General features: G+C 36.3%; 1 protein-coding gene across 2 annotated transcripts in view; it reads right to left on the bottom strand.

Annotated features, from left to right (window-relative positions):
* LOC138694351 (arylalkylamine N-acetyltransferase 1-like) overlaps window positions 1-22,784 on the bottom strand; it is a 97,514-nt gene that overhangs the window by 54,609 nt on the left and 20,121 nt on the right. Inside the window, exon 2 of one of the 2 annotated variants that reach the window (XM_069817994.1) lies at window positions 17,172-17,333. The exons of the other annotated variant lie outside the window; for it this stretch is intronic. The gene's annotated coding sequence lies outside the window, so the exon portion shown is untranslated. The remainder of the gene's footprint in view (window positions 1-17,171; window positions 17,334-22,784) is intronic. 2 annotated transcript variants of the gene reach the window in all.

Below are 22,784 nucleotides of genomic sequence, written 5' to 3'. Positions count from 1 at the left end.
GAAATCTTATTTCGTTTGTATTTTTTTACATACGAAGTTGTTGTTCAACACCATCGACATTCCCCATCTCCCATACACCATGCCAGCTTTCTCCTCTCTGGTATTTGTTCGTAGGTATTCTTTCCCCTCCCATTGTTTTCACATCTCTATAGTTCTTTACTAACCTTAATTCTCTTAAATTCTTGCAAAGTCCTTGTCTTGAAATTTCGTTACTTTTTTCATTTACGATTTTACATAGTAAGCTACATTTATATTGATTTTCCCGACTTTCTTCCATAGCTACTTAAGCTCTAGTCTACAAACATTGGTTTCCGATAATTCCCATAGCTAATTGGATATCAATTCAGTAGATTCTTTCCCTAATTAAGGATAACTAAATTTTGTCAAATAATAATAGTAGTAGTAGTAGTAGTAGTAGTAATAATAATAATAATAATAATAATAATAATAATAATAATAATAATAATAATAATAATAATAATTTAATGTACGCTACACATGTATTTTAGAATAGATTAGACAGGCATGGGTTGTTAAAACACAGAAGCAATCCCTGGTCTATTGTACTATTATCCCAGCTAGGCGCAATTCCAAACCACATCACCTGATTGCGCTACGGTTCGCTCTGTATTCGAGTTGCGAGCAGGCAAACCTAATCGTGCCCAAACCAGCCGCCTCTGCCCTTAGACACTCGGCGAACGGAGAATGCTAATAAATTTAATATGAATAATAAGGAGATTGTGACGAAATTATATGTATGTATGTATGTATGTATGTATGTATGTATGTATGTATGTATGTATGTATGTATGTATGTATGTATGTATGTATGTATGTATGTATGTATGTATTAATGTATTAATTCACACTGCAAATGGGTATATACCCAGTGGCAGTAGTACACTCAATAATGACAATTAATAATAAACACAATTAATAAAAAATACAATAATACATTAGTAATACTAATAATAATAAATTATATAATAATAATAATAATAATAATAATAATAATAATAATAATAATAATAACAGGGAGCATCCTAAATTAAATGAAGCACGGTCACTTAAAACAACATTTAAAGTAAATCTAATTCGTATCTTAACCCTAAGTTCGAACTAAAACCCCCGAGTGTGATATGTTCATACCTGCACAAGTACCTTTCAGCACTACACTCATTTCGACGACAACTCACTCACTGCACTCGAACTACGACACATTTCAATGATTCTATCCTGATTTCACTAACACTTCAAAACATTTCGAACACTGTTCAAATACTTTTCACTGCCACTATAAACTATAAAACGTCACTGACACAAACACACTTCACTTACCAACACACTTCACACTTCACTGACACAACACACTTCTTCACTGATACAACATTTCAAATAACAAAATATCAATAATTACACCTTTAAATAGTATGTATAATATACTACTGTCTATTAGTAAAGTCCTTAAACCTATTTTTAAATACACTTTCGATTATTGACTAACATGAAGAAACAGGAGAACCCTGAGGAAAACCCCAACCGCGACCTAGACCGCCACAAGTGTCGCCATGAATTTTTAATGAAAAAAAAATAATACTAGGCTTTAACAGAGTCTCGAACTTGGACCGCCTGTGTAAAGAGATGAAGGGAAAGTCTGACCATTCAGCTATCGCAGGTGCCTACAGATTCCCTGGCCTTCTGTTTCAACGGAACATTTGCAATAATACGGTGGCGCAGTTCTCGATTAGACTACTCCAGCAGCTGCTGCAGAGCCATTAACGTAATAGCGTCATCAATTTAAATAATTATTTGTCCATCTTCACGTTTGCTTCTTTCAACGCGGCTTCATCAGCAGTTCCGGAACAAAAGAATACCCGTTGCTAACAACAAACCTCCCTAGCAATCATATAATATAGCGCTCAACAGGCGTAGACCTATAGAGCGCGGAGGAAGAAGGCAGATATCTGCGAGAAGTTCATTCTCTGCAGCTTCTGATTGTGAAGTAGAAAGATTTTTTCCACAGCGGCCGTTTCATGGATAATATTGAGAAATTCTCTTTACGTGGATTTCTTTTTTAGGCAGAAAGTAAGGGACGGGCGTCACATAATGCTCAGAAATACATTAAGATTATTGGAAATGTCAATTCCGTTCGATTACTACTTCTATTGATCATCTTTGCTGTTATAAAAATATTGGACTACTCACTACTCCATCTTACAAATGAAATTACACTGCCAGAAGTTATACTTATTCGAAGAACTGCATTAAGCCTTTCATTACTAAACAAATGACTGCCATTTCACAATAATAACAGTAACTAATAATTTAGGTACACATTTTTCTAGTTTATTTTCAGTTTGACTCCTTTGATCTCGATTATTTTAATTCCGGAATGATGACTGCAAACGCAAAGCCCGATGCTTGATAAAACTCTTATTAACTTGTAGGATCTTAAGAGTAGATCGTAACACATTAAAGTTTTAGGCGTTCAGCATTAAAATGTGAATGTTATGAAAAAGAGGAGAGATATTTTTTCATTATATTTTTACTGCATTTTCTCCAGATGTATTTCAGAATACATCATTTGTATATCAGATAAATCAAATGTATTTCAGAAAACATCATTTATATGTCAGATAAGTTAAATGTATTTCAGAAAGCATCAATTGTATATCAGTTGAATCAATTGTATTTCAGAAAGCATCAATTGTATTTGAGTTCAGTCAATTGTATTTGAGTTCAGTCAATGGTATTTCAGTTCAGTCAATTGTATTTGAGTTCATTCAATTGTATTTCAGAAAGGGTAAATTGTATTTCAGTTCAGTCAATTGTATTTCAGAAAAGGTCAATTGAGTCGGTTAGAGTCATAACTCACATGCTCCAAAAAAATGAAAAATTGAGATACTGTTATATTCCCATGCGGTTATCTGCGTTGAACACGATTCAGAGGTTAATTTTTCACATTTCTTACACGATGCTTGTGTAAACGGGCGACAAACTTCCCGGTTTCTGTCAAAAGTCTCATGGTCCACTGGATCTTGTGAGTTCTGTTGCATAGCGCTTCTCGATCAATCACCGATCAGTATTTTCCTCCCGCTTCTCCACTTCTTGTTGTGTAGAATAGGGTTGTGGATGAGTATGTTGCATGTGCCTTGTTATTTTTATAAATATCAGTCAATTTAGCGGCTGTAATTGAGCATTTTGTAAGCATAATATTATGGAAGAGAACGTATTACCAGTTGGAGAGAGAGGACAACCACGGAAATATATACAGCTCCAGAAATAACGAAAAGAAACCAGCCCAAATTAGCAAGGTTAATATTCTTTTCTGATTCTGCTTGGCTCTTACTGATGTATTGGTAAATTAAGCAGCGCCGAGTGTTTCATCACAATTATAATATATTCAAGTTCTACATGTAAGAAGGGTACACGGGAAAAACGATCAAGGTCCATCAAAAATCGAAATTGAGTTAATAATGCCATCTTATAGTGGAAAGGAAGTACTATCATGTGGTCTAGCTAGTAATAAGAAATAATCGTTCTTGACATTCCACTACGTCAATTTGTATTAAATACACCTATAACAAAGTATTAAGTGCTTAAACTTTAAAATTCGTTTTTCTCGAAACTTTCTAAAATGGACCTTGATCGTTATTCCCGTGTAGGTACCCATCGTATGTCATTGATGGTGCCGTGAATAATAATCAATTGGACAATACTGAACATAAGTGCGAATTGATGGAAGCAGATATTAATCTTGTCATATAAAGGAACGTAGTAACGAAAGTTTGAGTTTTTATAAAATTTATAATCCGTATTTCTTTTGTAGGTTGTAAATTGAGGGGTCGACTCAAATAAGGGAAGAATCCGCTTTTGTAAGAAAATTTAGTTTATTTTTCTCGTCTCTAGAATGTAGTGTCATAATTGCAATAACGTTAGCAATAGCTTAGCCCACTGGAATTTAAATTTCCACCATAAATTCTCAGATTGTTCTGAGAATACCTAATTTCCCTATTAAAAGATTTGTGACTTATCCTTCTCTTTAACTGGACTCCTCAACTTATATTGTACTATATTATTTTGTAAAATGTACTCATCTGAAGAATTTAATAATTAGAAACTTATTCTTTTACATTGAATTTAAAAATATGCTTGAGGGTAATGTTCTTGTGCAATATTTTAATTTGTTACTGTTAAATCCCATATGATCCCAACTAGTCGCTTTCTAAACTGACCTCATAATTTAATAGGCAATTAACTAGAGTTGTAACCGCCCACCTGTTCTACAAGCCAAGTGAAACAATGGAAATTTGTAAGTCTGTTTCACAAACGTTCGTCAGAGTTTGTTTGTCAGTTGTAGATTCTCCTTAGAAGTCGGAACTGTTTCAGCAACACCGATCAACAAAGAAATGATTATTCGAAGTTTGACGATTTCTAAGAAGTATCCCGATTGGTGAGTCATAGCTACCAACGGTTACGTAGCAATCTACCGACCAGTCCTCGTCTTGCACGTTTCCATTGCTTAACGTTCGGGCATTCCTTTCGACTAGGCAATCATTCAGGCTACCAACTACTAACCAGGTTCTGTCTTGCCCGTACCCTAATTAAGTATTTTGTTTGGCATCCTGTGTGGCGGCATTCTCTCTATATGTTGAAACCAATTTGTTTGTATGTTATAATTTGTATAAAATATTTTCCGCATTAAATTTATGTCTTAGGTAATTTCTTTATTTCTCTTGTGATCAAAAAGGATTATCCAGCTAAGAGTCGGAGTAGTGTTATATTTGAACTATTGCCAGAATCCAAGTTTGAGATCCATACAAATATGCTGATAAAGATAATGCTTTTTAAAATTTCAATACCGTATCTGGCCTAACTTTTTGAAGCAGTGTTCTTTTCATTGTTCCTCTGAGCTGTAGGAATTTCACCAATTTATTTCCTTTGTCTCTGGGAGGAAAGGAAGAGATATTGCAAGCATGAATAATGAACGTAAAATTGAATGCGTATGATTTAATTAATGTAGAATTGAATGCATGAATAAAGGAATTAATTACGGTAACTAATGAGCAGGCAAAATAATCAATGAATATTTAGAGGAAAGGTATCAATAAATCGACTATTGAAGAAATGAATGATTAAATGAACTAAACAGTTACACTTACAGATGATTAATTGTGTAATTTTCAACGGAACAATCTGATACTGACTGATTGCATAGCTGTGAATAGAATGCACAAACCGCCGCTGACGTGCAATAATGCACAGTAAGCAGGAACAATCAGGGAATTCCACGCGCGAAATCTGCATTCTTTCTTGAGCCTCAAGCACAGCTTCTGGCGAACGGAACAGCAAAACAAAACACGATCGGTTTGCAGGGGTGTACAACGTTGTGTGGTATTAGGATCATTTAACTTTATTTTCACCATAGTCCTCGGAAGCCCTCCAGTCTAACAAAGCAATGTATACTGAGCAGAATTATTAGTAATGGAATGGATTAATTATCGATACTGTTCGATTTTTTGTTGTTGTAAATATAAACCTTATAACAAAGAATGTTTCAGCTATATTTTGCCAGGAATAGTTCCCCATTTTAGTGCAACTTTTACAGTGTTTAAAAGGATGCAATCTGTAACTTGAGGTCGTAGACCTATATTTTATACGCAAGAAAATATTATATCAAATGCTCATTGCATTTTGGCATGCGCCAATAGTTGCTTTGGTTTTTCATTGCTGTGTTCTACAGAGCGTTCGGTTCTGGTCTAGGCCGATGAAGCGCTTGCGTGCGTGGCGCTTTGAAACGATTGAGGAACAGCCGGCAGAAGTGTATAGGGAAAAAAATAATACAGTAGAGCGTCTCGTTTAGGCACAGTGAAAATGTCAACAAAGTGCAGGTAACGTGTGAGGAGAGGATGAACTGTACGATAAACACGAGGGATGCACGAGGTTTTAGTTACAACATTTATGGTGGAGTATTAATTGAAAGTATATTTTCCAAAAACACACAAAACAAAAGAACACAAATTGCATAACGTTATCGTATACACATCGTACAAACAAGCAATTGTAACGTTGAAATAATTCAATATAACAAGTCAAATTTTGCTACTTGTATGTTGTTGCTTTCAAGCGGTATTTTTATGGTCATGAATTTCATTCTCGTATGACTAATATAATATCACCGTCTTCTGTGGTCAAATTAATAAAACTATAGTACTGTAATTACGTTTAGGAAATAGTGTTGTAACTTCAGACCATTATACTGTAGTCTTGTTTATTCGGCCACAGAAGACGGTGATATTATATTAGTCATACAGAGAATGAAATTCATGGCCGTAAAAATCTGCTTGATAGCAACATCATATAAGTAGCAAAATTGTATTTGTCATATTGAATTATTTTAACGTTACAATTGCTTGTTTGTTAAAATGTGTACATACGTGGTACAGTCATTAAGTTCTACTACTGAGCGCATAGTGGCGTTGTGGTGCACTATAGCGCATAGGTGGCGCCATGGTATGATACCTTGTCAGTTAGTCTGTCGACCCAACAAGAGACAGTTCAGTGCATGCACTGTAAGCAGAACTACGGTCTTTGTTGTGACGGTGATTTGAATGCGCACGTCGGAACCCGAGATGTCACAGTTTGAGCAACGGGTAAACATCAAGTTCTGCCAGAAATTAGGCAAAACTGCTGCCGAAACGTTGTGTTTAGATGGCACCGACGTTTTTTGCAAAGAAGAGACAGTTTGGAAGATGATGTGCGTACTGGTCGGCCACAAACAATTCGAACTGAACGCAAGATCCAGAAGTTGCAACGTTGGTGCGTGCTAACCGCTCCCAATCGGTAGACGATATCGCAGCAACAGTAAGGGTCAGCCATGGTAATTGCTACAAAATTCTGTCTGATGACCTGAACATGTCTCGTGTTACCCAGCACAGTGTGCCACGAATCCTGTCGCAAGACCAACGTGATGATCGCATGACGATTTGTGGTGACATCAGTAGTGCTGACGATGATCCGATGTTTCTCAACCGGATAATAACTGGAGACGAAACTTGGTGTTTCCTTTACGATCCGCAACTGAAACGACAATCCGCCACCTGGAAAACGCCGTTATCACCACGACAGAAAAAACCACGACAAGACAGGTCAAAAGGCAAGTGATGCTTGAACTGTTTTTTGATTCAAATGGAATTGTTCACATGGAATTCATCCCAGAAGGTGCAACTGTGAACAAAACCCGCTACAAAGAGATCCTTGGCCGTTTACGAGATTCAATTCGCCGTAAGCGACCTGAACTATGGCGTACAAAGAATTGGCTGTTGCTACATGACAATGCCCCTGCACATCGCTCTGTCCTTGTCCAAGAGGAACTTGCAAGACAACACGTGACAGTTCTTCCACACCCTCCGTACTCACCTGACCTCGCACTATGCGATTTTTTTCTCTTTCCTCGCATGAAAGCAACCCTACGTGGGCGTAGATTTCATTCTTCCGAAGAGGTCATGACTGCCACAAGAGAAGCCATACGGGACCTTCCTGCCAACATCTTTCAACGGTGCTTCCAGCAGCTATACCAACGTTGACAAACGTGCATAACGACCAACGGAGACTATTTTGAGGGAGGATGTGGTTCTGTTTAAATGTACGCCGTGTTATGCGGCATCTTGTGATACATCCAGATTCTTGTGGGAGCCTACCCTCCAGGCGTCAAGTCTTAGAACTTAATGACTGTACCACGTAATAACGTTATGCAATTTGTGTCCTTTTGTTTTTTGTGTTTTTTGAAAATATAATTTCATTTTCCAATCCGCCCCTGAGCACAAGTTCTACTCTTTCAGGGATGGGCGAAAATTTAATGCGTTTATATTATATTTTATGTTACAATTATCAGACAATGAATAAATAAATTAATTAATTAATGCTCGGCCATAAATGTTGTAACTAAAATCTTGTGCATCCCTCCAGTTTATAGTACGGCTCGTTCTTTCCCCGCACGTTACCTGCACTTTGTTTACGTTTTCACTGTGCCTAAACGAGACGTTCTACTGTATCTACAATCCCACTATTCTTTATTACCTCCAAAACTACCGGCTAAAACAGCTTGAAGTAATCTAACTTCTTTCTGGTTGAAGCAAGAGGTGCTGCTACTCTCTTCATGAAGGATGTCTTTAAAAGCTTGGAATACCAACATCTATCATTCCGAAAATAACTTAATTGCTTTAAAAGGATCAATTGCTCTACTAATACATCACCTGTATCTCAAATGGAACTAACTTCATTAACTCTTTTGTTTTGGGGGGGGGGTAGCCCTAATACTTATGTAGCTCTATACTTGTATATTTCTACTGACCTAATAATGTACTTGCAGCTCTGTATTTGTAGAATTTTCATTTTTCAAAACAAAATCAATGTACTTGCAATTATATACAGTGTGTTTATAAAGTCCCAGTACATTTCGTGGATAACGTAGTCCAAATACAGGAAAAAAAAGTTAATATCTAGGCCTACTACCAAGTCAGTGTTCCACATGGCCTCTATCAATCTCAAAACACGTTTCCCAATGACGCAGCGTTGCCCAGAAAACATTCGCCAACATATTCACTGCAATCATTTCATTCGCCTGGTAAAGACCTATGCGTTCTTGCAGCACTTGCAGATTAGGAACCTTGGTTCAGTACACCTGTCGCTTGATTAACATCCAAGCGAAAAAGTTCAGGGGCGTGTGATCAGGCGAACGCGGTTCCAAGGTTCCTAATCTGCAAGTGCAGCAAGAACGCATACCCCATGTCAGTGAAGTGATTACCATTTGTCTATAGTGATTAATGTGGATATGTTAGCGAATGTTTTCCGGGCGACGATGCGTCGTTGGGAAGAGTGTTTTGAGATTGATGGAAGCCATGTGGAACACTGACTTGATAGTAGGTACTAACTTATAGTTTTTGTTGTATTTGCACTGCGTTATCCACAAAATGTACTGGGGCTTGTATTTCTGTGCTAAAAGTACCCTTTGTCCTTTGTGACAGCTCACAAATGGTGAGAAGATATATAAAATAAAATAAAAATATTATTATGCACACAATTAGGCCATATTTATATTTCATTATGAGTAGGCCTACTATCCCGTGTTACAGAATTTCTTCAAAGTAATGTCTTTCTGAATCCAAAATCTTTCGATGAAATTAGACTAGCCTATAGTCATTTTATAAGGCTTCAGTCTTAAAAGTTTAGTAGTCGTATGGGTTGAGGTTTTTAAAAAGTCTACCTCTTGTGAAACACGACGTAGAGATGTCTTTGAAAAATGTTCCAAGGATGCACCAATTTCACTGGGTTTTCGTTCCGTTAGAACTCTTTGTTTCGGCTTAGGAATTCTAGCGTTTAGCAATCCTGTTTCCCTTAATCTAAAAACAAGTTACCTATATCTCTTCTTGAAACTGCAACGTAAGATAACCTCTTTCCGATTTGCCTACATACGTAGGCAAACATGACTGGTTTCACATATTTGTCACAAGTAAAATATCTTTTGCTCCAGCATGAACTTTTCTTCTGCCATGTTAATGGTCTAACAATCTAATATATTACATTTAAAAGAACTAATAGTAAAAGTGACGTCTTGATCTTTAAGATACATCTTGAACAATATATAAGATACTTACTTGAAGTATACTTACTTAAGATATAAGATACTTAGACGGCAATTCGGAAGGCGGTAGTCTGCTAGCGTTTGCGTCGAGAGAGACAGATAGAGAGAGCAAGACAGCTTACAACATTGCCACATCATACTTCACACGCACGTGCCATACATATAGCGCAGGAGAGAATTTAAATTATCAAAAGACAATAATGGCCTTAGTCATTGATTACTGTAAGCATGACACCAAACAAACTCTCTTTCCTTCACTAACAATATTCTTTGCATGGTTCTCAATCCCACACCACATGCTTCTGCAGTCGTTTCTTGCACGTTGGCAACGTTGCAGCCAGCATCAAGATGGCCGGCAGCGTTCTGCTGTCAACGTTGTTTAAATAATTATACCCCTTAAACACTATTTTCCGCGCCTGCCTGTGCAATACTTGTCTTTTCACAGTCTCTTCTTCCATTTATTTATCTTACACACACAGTAAATGTTAGTTTTAATTATTCAATGTATTGAAACACTCACACGTGAACAAACGAACTCCGGAAGTACTTGTTATAGACTGATTCCGATTGTTTCTACTACTGTACTGTACTAGTACTGTACAAGCTTCTGATGTCACATACCAGAAATGCTACGGTGCATTTAGCAGCTGACCGTCTAGTTAAATGATAAGTTCGTACCGAAACACTGTTTTCAGGTTGAGCGCAGCCAGGCATATAGAATTATCGCACTAGTATACTATAGTCTGTTCATATTAACAACTCAAATAAATATCTGTAACTATGGGTGGATGACTTCAGTCTCTACATTACAATAATATGCACGGTAGAGACTCAGTTTCATTACGCACTAACGTTTACAGCGGAGCTATGCAGTTTAATGACAATGAGCGACTTTCAACGTGATAAAAGCTGAATCCTCAAACACAGGAAGTTGGATGCAATTCTTTAATAATTTGTTGGTAATAATAGTAACAAGTGTAAAAACATTTTACTGGAAATTGAATATGGAAATATAATCTATGAAACGTAGAGTAGATAACCATAGCAGATGGTAAAACGTAGTAAAATAATCAATTAAAAACAACCTACTTGTACGAATAGAGATTTTCCGCATTGGCAAACATTAAAATTAAAGAAACTATATTAATTTCTTTCTGTAGCCCAAGAATTACGAGTGTTTCGTCTGCGATTCGTTCCCGTATTGAAATTGTGCAAAAGTAAATAAGCGTATATTTATCATTGAATTGTAAAAATTGTACAATGAAATTATGAACTAAACATTTTTAACTATTGCAGTTTGTATTAGATCTCCAAGGTTAATAAATAATATTATTAAAATATTAATACGAGTACATTTGCCTGTTTTGTACAATATACGGCAAAACAAACGGAACTGTAATGTTATTTAATTGCGTTGGTACAGTATATGTTCAAAATTGTACCATCACGTGCCAAACATTGTTCATAACGTTTCTGAAGGTTATTGAACAAGTGTCGTTGGAGAAGGGCAAGTGACTCCCTCGCGGTGTGGACTGTAGCTCCATCTTGCTGCATCCATTGTCGTTGAAGGGTCAAGTTTCTGGCGCGACAAAAACGGCGCAAATCCCGCACGAATGCGGTAATAATGAGGTCTCTGTAGAGTATCTGGTTTACTGTTTTTGGATTCTATGCAGCATCCTCGAAGAAATAAGGGCCCAATATTCCATGATCGAACACGGCACACCAAATCGTAACCAGCGCACTGTGCAGTGGTTTCTGTATAACTGCATCAGGCCGTTCAAACCCTAAGAAACGAGTTGTTTGTCGGTTGATGTGTTCATCAAGGTTAATATGGCTTTCATCTGAAAACCATATGTTGCAGAAGAAATTTTGATACTTATACGTCATGGACAACACTCGGCTGCAACACTGTAATCGGGCTCGCTCATTCTTTTCTGTTTTTATTGGGTTATTTTACAACGTTGTATCAACAGCTCAGGTTATTTAGCGTCTGAATGAAATGGTGATAATGGCGGTGAAATGAGTCCGGAGTCCAGCATCGAAAGTTACCCAGCATTTTCTCGTATTGAGTTGAGGGAAAACTCCGGAAAAAACCTCAACCAGGTAACTTACCCCGACCAGGATTCGAATCCGGGCCACCTGGTTTCGCGGCCAGACGCGCTGACCGTTATTCCAAAGGTGTGGACTTCATTTCTGTTAGACCAGTGGTCGTCAACACTCGCTGAAATGGGTAAAGGGTAAGCAGTCCGTCGTAATATGCTCCGTCGTGCAGCAGGAAGAGGGAGAGAGCATACCCGTCAACGAAGGCACTATAGTGCAGTCTCTTGTCCGCGGATAAGAGACGCTAGTCATATCCTCTGGTCTAAGTCAAGATGGATGACGCTGATTTTTTTTAATATTCTTCTTCGAAATTTTCTGTAATATTCATTTACACAGTTGAATCGCACCATGCAGAAAGGACTTCAGTCACAAATTTTGAAAAAAAAAAAAAAAAAAACGAGATGTCGATGGAAATCATATCTTTATGGGTGGCTCCATTGGCCTGTGCACAAAGGTATTCAGTCCAGTGCAGTGCTTGGAAAGATAGAAACCGAAGCGTCAGGCTCAGAGTTCTATGCAGAAAGGAATACAGTGTATAGAATGTTTCTTTCTTTTTTATTTATTTATTTATTTTTTTTTTTTTTTAGTTTTCTCAAAACTAGGTCTAATGGACTGAAGCCCTTTCTGCATGGGGCGATCAGTTGTATTTTTACTAAAAATTCTGTACCTACCTTCTACAAATAGTCTTATATACAGAAAAGTTTTAATTAATATGACTCACCAATCGGGATACTTCTTAGAAATCGTCAAACTTCGAATAATCATTTCTTTGTTGATCGGTGTTGCTGAAACAGTTCTGACTTGTAAGGAGAATCTACAACTGACAAACAAACTCTGACGAACGTTTGTGAAACAGACATAAATTTCCATTGTTTCACTTGGCTTGTAGAACAGGTGGGCGGTTACAACTCTAGTTAATTGCCTATTAAACTATGAAGGTTGTTTAAAGTCATAAAGATGATGCTATGACGATAATGCAACGTGAGGAAGAGAATGTCATGGACGGTGAACATTTGCCTAACACAACAAAAAATTAACTGAAAAATCGATCCCTCCTCCTTCGGGCGAGATTTCTTTCAGACTGTGGAATTTTATAAATATTTTGGGAGCTTGGCTTGAAGTATAGGGTGCCATACTGTAGGATCTGATTTCCGACACAATTGTGATGAAAAAAGTTCGTACAAACATGTCATATTTTTTTTTTAATTGAGTGAGTTACATCCTCCTAAATGTTAAACATAAACGTAAATTTCATGAAGGTTCAAGCATTTAAATTATTTACGAGAATGGTACTGAGTGTATTATAAATTCATTGAAAAAGATTGACATTATAACTTACCTGAAAAATCTGTATTAAAACCGGTTTTCAAAGACCCCAGCTTCTGAAGCAATACGTGGGGTCGCACGAGTGTGAACTGCGCGAGCCGCAGTCCCTAATTTCCATTGTTGGAATGCTAGGTAGATACGTTGTACTGGTGTTGCGTTATCTCTAACCCTGACCCTGATGTCACGAGACTTTGTGTCGATGCTATCAGCTCTACTGTAATACACTTAGCTTCAGACGTCCAGAGAGAGAAAAGTTCACAAGGATGTGTGTTACGAAAGAATAACAGTGATTTTATCCAAACCTACTCCAAATCGGACACAGGTATACAGTACATGAACCTTTTTCTTCACAATGATGCCAGGAATCAGATCCTACAGTATGGTACAATCTTCGTGAATCATCCTGTATATAGAAGATTCTCGTCTTCCAGACGATATAAGGGTTACATCTTGAGAATGAATTAAATTTACACGCACCATGACCATTAAGAACTAATTGTACTAATTCCAGAAGAAAATTTTGACCCAGGCGAAACGACCAGTAAATTTTGTATCAATATTTCTCATTCAGAGATAGGATTCCTTTACGTGATATAAATCTATAACAAAAATCTCTCAACTTATTATATTTTTTTTTTACAAATGAAGCCATAAATATTTCTAAAGAACTTAAAAGTGCATCACTTTTGACGAGACTTGAACCTGTGAATCTCAAGGCTAGACTCCACTAGACTGGCACAGACCGACGGCATCCCCGGCATGGCCATCAAGCACTTGGCGGTAAGACTCGCGTCCGGGTTATGTTGCCGAAGAGATACCCTATTTCACCTAACTGGCTTCCTGTCGTAGGAGATTACTATATTGGCTTTAGTTGGTTAGAAAATGTTCGAGAGGGATGTCGCTTTTTTGTATGTAGCCTAAAAATACTCAGAAAACGTCGAAAACAAAGATTCTAGGTACGTCCAAATTTACTGTCAGGAAAATATATGGTGATTCAGACACTTCGGACGATTTAATAAAAAATAATATTATTCCGGCAGTGTGGAAGATCGTATACGAAATTAGTTTAATGATTTTCTCAGGATGACTAAGAATGATTTTAAAGAGCTTGTTTCTCACGGCCCTAAAATGTCAAAACTAAACACTAACTTCCCACTGACAACACACATAGCTAATGAAATAATTTCCTGATTGTCATGAAAAAGAACCAAAGGAATTAATAAGCAATAACTTATTCGGTAGGGGAAGGAGAGTAGTAGAAAATGCTTTTCGAATAATGGTTTCAGTATTCAAGTTTTCAGAAATCCAGTGTTTCTTTAACTCCACATACCAACTAAGGTGACGCAACTGGCTTGCATTTCTGGTATTATTATTTTGGTATTTTTCACTTTACTTTTGCTTTCTTACATTTGATTTACTTAAATTAAACAAATAAAAATTATTTTATTGTAGGCTTAAACTTTTAATATCACTTTTTAATTATTCAATGTAAAACTTCACTCCCGGCCACAATCTTTTGCTTCATCGGGAGTGCCAACCAAAAGTGTACTATTATCATCTTTAAAATTAAAAAATATTATTATTATTATTATTATTATTATTATTATTATTATTATTATTATTATTATTATCTTTTTAAAAGTTAATAAATCAATTTTAAAATGTAACAATAGAGTGCAATTTTCATACGTTATGGAAATTTAGATGCTTTTCCATATAACATTTGCCAATAAATTTACCACAAATATATTGCACTTTTTTGTTTTATCTTTCCTTGTGGCTCCTTTTTCATGTTCATTTATGTAAAATTTGTGTTTATATTTAGCATTAATGTTAATTAATTATTACATTTTTCACGTAAGAACTTTGTGTTTATTTATTGATTACTTGATTAGCCTAATACGTTCGATAATTGTTTTGTATACTTCTTTCTCTTAATTTTAAGTCATTACAATACGTCTTAAATGGTTTATTTCTACTGGTTATTTTAATTACTGTATCAATATTTTCTTTCTTAAAAATTGGAAAAACGACAACGGACTGAATTTCCATTTATTAGGAATAAAATGTAATAAATATAATTACTTTTTACCTTTTCAAATATTTAATAAGAATATTATTTATTTCAGTATAACTATGATTAGCAGACAGCGGATTTTCGGTCCCTACACAGCGACAAGACGTCACGTAGCTTGGCTTACGGAGGGAGCGTAGCAATGACTTCGATGATCTCCCTGCAACTGACGTACACCTAATTTTCGTAAATATATTGACGAATACTTTGAATATGGTTTTACGTGGCGTGACGATGAATGTAAATAAAATCCCGAGTGTCTTATATGCTGAAATGTTTTGTCAAATCAGTCGATGGTATCTAATAAACTAAAGAGACATTTGGGCGGGTTGGCTGCCAAGTGGTGTACGTCCAAATTTCTATGTTTTCAGGAGAGCAAATTTAAAGTTTGCAAGTTTGCAGCAGTTTCGTTCAGTGTAATAACATTCTGCGCTATTTGTGAGCGAACTATTGAACTTGGACGCTCATTACTTGTAGGATACAAAGAACTGAATGTCTAGTAACTATAAGTGGTGTTAGTCCATTTTTCAGTGTTTGTGACTTACATCACTTGGCAGCCAACCCGCCCATTTAGAACTGCTGTTTTCAAAGCCATTGTGAATCAGCATTTTCTACCATGAAAATAGTGAAATCTAAACAAAGGAACAGACTGAAGATCATTTGCGTGTTGGCCTGTCAACCATGAGGTCACGTATACAGAAACTCTGTGCAACCCACCAAGCACAGAGTTCACATTAATTTAAATAGATGAGTTTTCAAAAACGATAATAAACATCATTTATCGGACACCCAGCATAGATAGGTTGGGATTTTTTACACATGCCTTTGTTTTTTCCTAATGCCACTCAAGTTGCTGCTTTTTTAGAATTTTCGATTGCGTGTTAACATTGACCTATCTACAACACTGGATGTCCGACACCACATAGAGGTTGTTGTTATCAGTGTTTTTTTTTTATAGCGGAACACGCTGGAACGGCGTTCCGGCATCTTTTTGTTGCATTTTTCATCATGGAACGAAATATGTGTGAATAACTATGTTTTCAATATAATTTGTCTTTGAATTCAACTCAGACCTTAAAAGTCTTAGTTGGACAAAAAGGAGGTTAAAAAGACAAAATTCCCGTGCAGTGAACAGTAATCATCTCACCGTCCGCTATAAAATATTCTACACAGAGTTCCGCCACCTTTTTTCCACAAGAAAATCACTGGTTGTTATTATTATATTAGTATTATGAGTATTGCTAATAAAAGAACAAATAAGTATGTCGCGATATTGTGGACGTTCGGTAAAGTATGCCGTCAGTCAAAAAAGGTTGGGAACCACTGCTCTAGATAATGCAGACAAAATTCATTCAGAAGTTTGAGAAAAGCTGTACACGAACGAATATACAGTACATACAAAGTCCACACCTGTGGAGTAACGGTTAGCACGTCTAGCCGCGAAACCAGGTGGCCCGGGTTCGATTCCTGGTAGGGGCAAGTTACCTGGTTGAGGTCTTTTCCGGGGTTTTCCCTCAACCCAATATGAGCAAATGCTGGGTAACTTTCAGTGTTGGACCCCGGACTCATTTCACCGGCTTTATCACCTTCATCTCGTCCAGACGCTAAATAACCTCAGCTGTTGATAAACCGTCGTAAAATAACCTACTAAAGTAAAAAAATAAAAAACATAATACAATGTGCAAAAGCATTTTGACATGTTTTCGTGAATGTTTCAAAATTAATATTTAGCGATATAGCAATATTTTTTCCTAATTTTGTATAATGAGGAAGTAATGATTTGAATAAATATAAACGAGATAAATGTATTAGTTCAGAAGGAGACAGCATGTCAATATGCTGTAGAACAGTTACGAAATCGACATTTTTCACCTTAACTAAGTGTAATCAAAACTTGGCGTAATCAGCAATAATTTTTCCTCGTGACTGTATATTCCGTAATTTGATCTCTCCGGCTAAAAGGCGATTCTATTGGTAAAGACGGGCAGGGCATTATTATTGCATTAAAAGTTCATATCGGACACTCACCGTCATCTGTCTTGCTGGCAGCGACACCAATTCACTTGGCGGGAAGCAGAAACAATTGATTGCTACGTAGCTGGCGCTCTCACTCCATCTTCGTTGTCCTGTTCTCGTTTGTTTTCCCGGGCCTGCGCCGCTCGCAGCCGACCTGTCCAGGGTTTCCTGTCCCTGAAAACAGTGCGAGTGGATGCGTAACTGCTCCAGACCACTCTCCATCTCTTTCCTTTGTCTTTACTCTCGTACGTCTTCGTCTCTATGCCGAGACGAGAAAACAGCCGCACGATTTATTGGCAATTCCTAATTCCCCTCAAATTCATGCAACTTAGCTATAGTAAGTTTTCTTTTGGTGATAAATTAAAAAAAAAAAAAAAAAATTAGCTCCATCCAGTGGCGGCTTCTGAACTACGTAGCAATAAAATTAATATTAGTTCTAGAACAGCGTTTCTCAAAGTGAGTTCCGTGGAACTGTAGGGTTCTACGAGCAAATCCTAGGATTCCGTAAATCCTGAAAGGTTTAGTTATTTTATTTTGTTGGTCTACTTAACGGATATTATAAAATATACAGAAAAATCACGAAAATATGAACGAGTAATAACACGAAACATCATCAATAATTATAATAATAAGAATATTATCATTATTATTATCATTATTATTATTATTATTATTACTTACTTACTTATTTATTACTTACTTACTTATTTACTTACTTACTTACTTACTTACTTACTTACTGGCTTTTAAGGAACCCGGAGGTTCATTGCCGCCCTCACATAAGCCCGCCATTGGTCCCTATCCTGTGCAAGATTAATCCAGTCTATATCATCATATCCACCTCCCTCAAATCCATTTTAATATTATCTTCCCATCTACGTCTCGGCCTTCACAAAGGTCTTTTTCCCTCCCGCCTCCCAACTAACACTATATGCATTTCTGGATTCGCCCATACGTGCTACATGTTCTGCCCATCTCAAAAGTCTGGATTTAGCTGCTTACCAACAATAACGTCTTTGTGGGAACAAAATTTTGTAATAAATGTTTCTTCGTTTCAAGGGAAAAAGCAATAGCATTAGTTATTTTTTATTTAGTATGTCGTTTTTTTATGGGAAACCAAAGTAGCGGTATTAAGATTTTACACACAAAGTAACTTATGTCTGAAATGTATTTTATATAATCCTTATTTTTAAAAAGTATTTAACTGAAACTGAAAAAGAAAAATACATTAGTAAGGGTACAAGGTAAGACTTTGAAAGATAGTAGCTAAGATTTCTTTTGTTTTCCTTTAACATAAACATAAACATTTTGTAGTCATAGAAGTATTTTTATTTATTTTAATAGGTTATTTTACGACGCTTTATCAACAGCTATGGTTATTTAGCGTCTGAATGAGATGAAGGTGATAATGCCGGTGAAATGAGTCCGGGGTCCACCACCGAAAGTTACCCAGCATTTGCCCATATTGGGTTGAGAATAAGCCCCGGAAAAAACCTCAACCAGTAACTTGCCCCAATTTGGAATCGAACCCGGGCCACCTGGTTTAGCGGCCAGACGCGCTAATCGTTACTTCACAGATATGGACTCATAGAAGTATTGTACTGTAAACATAAATACAGAATTCAGGTTTCTTTTGTTTTGCTTTCTATACATCCGCCCAAGTTATTTTAAAAAATACTAACTTCTTAGTTCTGCAATGGTAATAGAACTACGTTACTGTATTAGTCGTTAAAACAAATGTTCATGTCAATAATAATAATAATAATAATAATAATAATAATAATAATAATAATAATAATAATAGTGGCAGTGGTATTGGCATTGTCCAGATTGTAGAATATGCAGATGATATCAACGTAATGGTACGCTCCCATATAAGAGGTAAAGAAACCTTCCAGGAATTAAAAAAAATTAGCAGAAGAGATAGGATTGCAAGTAAATGCAAATGAAACAAAAGTTATGATTACTACTCGAAGAAAAATTAGAAAACCTGAAAAGTCTGAATCTACGTAAAGATTATTACTTTTTGGTCCTACAGAATACATCAATATCATTGGTAACAATATTAGAGGAGAAAAATTCGTTCTTGTGCCGGGGATTGAACCCGGGTCCTTGGTACGTAGAACGAATTTTTCTCCTCTAATATTAATTGTTAGGCCTACCATAACAGATGTATTCTGTAGGGCCAAAAAATAATAATCTTTACGTACATTCTTCTAGCAACAGTGCATATTACTGTACAGATTACTGTGCGTATTACTTGCCACCAAGTCACTCAACTGAGTGCACTCCTTATATAATGGCAGTTTACTTAATATAAAATGTCAGGATATATGCCCAACTTGGAGACAGGCCAAAAAGGGAAAAACACTGGAGGAGAGGGTTTCGATCCGTGCTGTGGATTGAACTTTGGCGTAGCTCAGTGGTTAGAGCGCTTGGTACGTAGAACCAAGGACCCGAGTTCGATCTCCGGCGCCGGAGTGAGTTTTTCTCCTCTAATATCAATTTTCACCATAATAGATATATTCTGGAGGATCAAAAATTAATAATGCCCTGCCCGTCTTTACCAATAGAATCGCCTTTTAGCCGGAGAGATCAAATTACGGAATATACAGTCACGAGGAAAAATTATTGCTGATTACGCCAAGTTTTGATTACACTTAGTTAAGGTGAAAAATGTCGATTTCGTAACTGTTCTACAGCATATTGACATGCTGTCTCCTTCTGAACTAATACATTTATCTCGTTTATATTTATTCAAATCATTACTTCCTCATTATACAAAATTAGGAAAAAATATTGCTATATCGCTAAATATTAATTTTGAAACATTCACGAAAACATGTCAAAATGCTTTTGCACATTGTATTATGTTTTTTATTTTTTTACTTTAGTAGGTTATTTTACGACGGTTTATCAACAGCTGAGGTTATTTAGCGTCTGGACGAGATGAAGGTGATAAAGCCGGTGAAATGAGTCCGGGGTCCAACACTGAAAGTTACCCAGCATTTGCTCATATTGGGTTGAGGGAAAACCCCGGAAAAGACCTCAACCAGGTAACTTGCCCCTACCAGGAATCGAACCCGGGCCACCTGGTTTCGCGGCTAGACGTGCTAACCGTTACTCCACAGGTGTGGACTTTGTATGTACTGTATATTCGTTCGTGTACAGCTTTTCTCAAACTTCTGAATGAATTTTGTCTGCATTATCTAGAGCAGTGGTTCCCAACAGTAATTAGCCTTCATGTCGATTGTTGATATTCAATGTGGATGTGTATCGGATGTTACAATGCCAGAATTTACGAACACGGACTATCTCAATATGCTTTTACTTTACGGCGAAACAAGATGTAGTTCCCGTGCAGCTCAAAGGCTTTAAGCAGGACGATATCCGGAGAAGACTGCGTCCAATCCAGACACATTTATCGCGGTCTGTCAGCCAGTGTGTCCATGATGCCGGTATTGTAGGCCTAATACCAGGCTGTCGTAGTCTTGGGGTTAGCGGCGGTGTTGCCAGATGTCTGAAACTTGAAACCTAAATGCCTAATTAATCGTATATTTAATGACAAAACGTATCTTACTTCTTTTCATTCTTTTCAATGTATTCTATCATTCCCTTCAATTTGCATGGTTATTTCACTTCCACTCTTTATACAACACATGAACATTTTTCTTGAATTTGGCAATTCATGTTGAGTTTCAGATAAGCCTGTAAGTAATAAAATTGTAAAATAATTTCAATCTCCATGATATCAATTTTTTATATTTATCAATTAAGTTACTGAGATTCTTTATTTAATTTCCATTAATAATTTTACTTTTCCATTGATTATAATTTCAATTATATCTCGTGGCTCTCCTACACATTTCGCTTTTAAATAGTTTATGTTGAAGTTATCTTTTTTCTTGTGTAAAAGTTTGATTCCATTCTTTATCCAATTAACTTCTGCTGTTCTTTTTGGTCTGATGGCTGCTTCAGTTTTCTTAATTTTCATTCTGACGTAATTCGAGATTATTTTGTTTTCGAGACATTTCCGGTTGAACGAAATATTGGAAATTTTGTTGTGTAATTTTATCCCGGAATTCAGACATTGTTTTTACAATTTTGTGTGACTCACAATTATTAATTGACAATAATTCATAGTGAGTTTTCAGATAAGCTTGTAAGTTTTTCAAGTGAGTTTCAGAACTAGTTGTAACAACGTAACTGCAATTAATTTAAATAATTAAATTACTCATTATCTTGTATATATTTGCTCTGAGTGTCCGATCTTTGCAGTGCTTTGTATCTAGAACTTTGAATATTTCAGCGGGTTTTTTTTTTGTGGGGGGGAACTGTACATGAACCATGAATACTGTACGTCGCTGACTACATTATTATATTATATAAAGATTTTGCTTGAGTGTCTCTCCGTCTATATCTATCTATCTATCTATCTATCTATCTATCTATCTATCTATCTATCTATCTATCTATCTATCTATCTATCTATCTATCTATCTATCTATCTATCTATCTATCTATCTATCTATCTATCTATCTATCTATCTATCTATCTATCTATCTATCTATCTATCTATCTATCTATCTATCTATCTATCTATCTATCTATCTATCTATCTATCCATCCATCCATCCATCCATCCATCCATCCATCCATCCATCCATCCATCCATCCATCCATCCATCCATCCATCCATCCATCCATCCATCCATCCATCCATCCATCCATCCATCCATCCATCCATCTATCTATCTATCTATCTATCTATCTATCTATCTATCTATCTATCTATCTATCTATCTATCTATCTATCTATCTATCTATCCATCCATCTATATATATATATATATATATATATATATATATATATATATATATATATTTCTATCTGATGCTTTTCCAATTCACTGCGGGCTAAAGCAGGGAGATGCACTATCACCTTTACTTTTTAACTTCGCTCTAGAATATGCCATTAGGAAAGTTCAGGATAAGAGGCAGAGTTTGGAATTGAACGGGTTACATCAGCTTCTTGTCTATGCGGATGACGTGAATATGTTAGGAGAAAATACACAAACGATTAGGGAAAACACGGAAATTTTACTTGAAGCAAGTAGAGCGATCGGTTTGGAAGTAAATCCCGAAAAGACAAAGTATATGATTATGTCTCGTGACCAGAATATTGTACGAAATGGAAATATAAAAATTGGAGATTTATCCTTCGAAGAGGTGGAAAAATTCAAATATCTTGGAGCAACAGTAACAAATATAAATGACACTCGGGAGGAAATTAAACGCAGAATAAATATGGGAAATGCGTGTTATTATTCGGTTGAGAAGCTCTTATCATCCAGTCTGCTGTCGAAAAATCTGAAAGTTAGAATTTATAAAACAGTTATATTACCGGTTCTTCTGTATGGTTGTGAAACTTGGACTCTCACTCTGAGAGAGGAACATAGGTTCAGGGTGTTTGAGAATAAGGTGCTAAGGAAAATATTTGGGGCTAAGCGGGATGAAGTTACAGGAGAATGGAGAAAGTTACACAACACAAAACTGCACGCATTGTATTCTTCACCTGACATAATTAGGAACATAAAATCGAGACGTTTGAGATGGGCAGGGCA

This window comes from Periplaneta americana, chromosome 2, assembly GCF_040183065.1.
Source record: "Periplaneta americana isolate PAMFEO1 chromosome 2, P.americana_PAMFEO1_priV1, whole genome shotgun sequence".
NCBI lineage: Eukaryota > Metazoa > Arthropoda > Insecta > Blattodea > Blattidae > Periplaneta > Periplaneta americana.
This window is presented reverse-complemented; position numbering and strand designations above follow the sequence as displayed.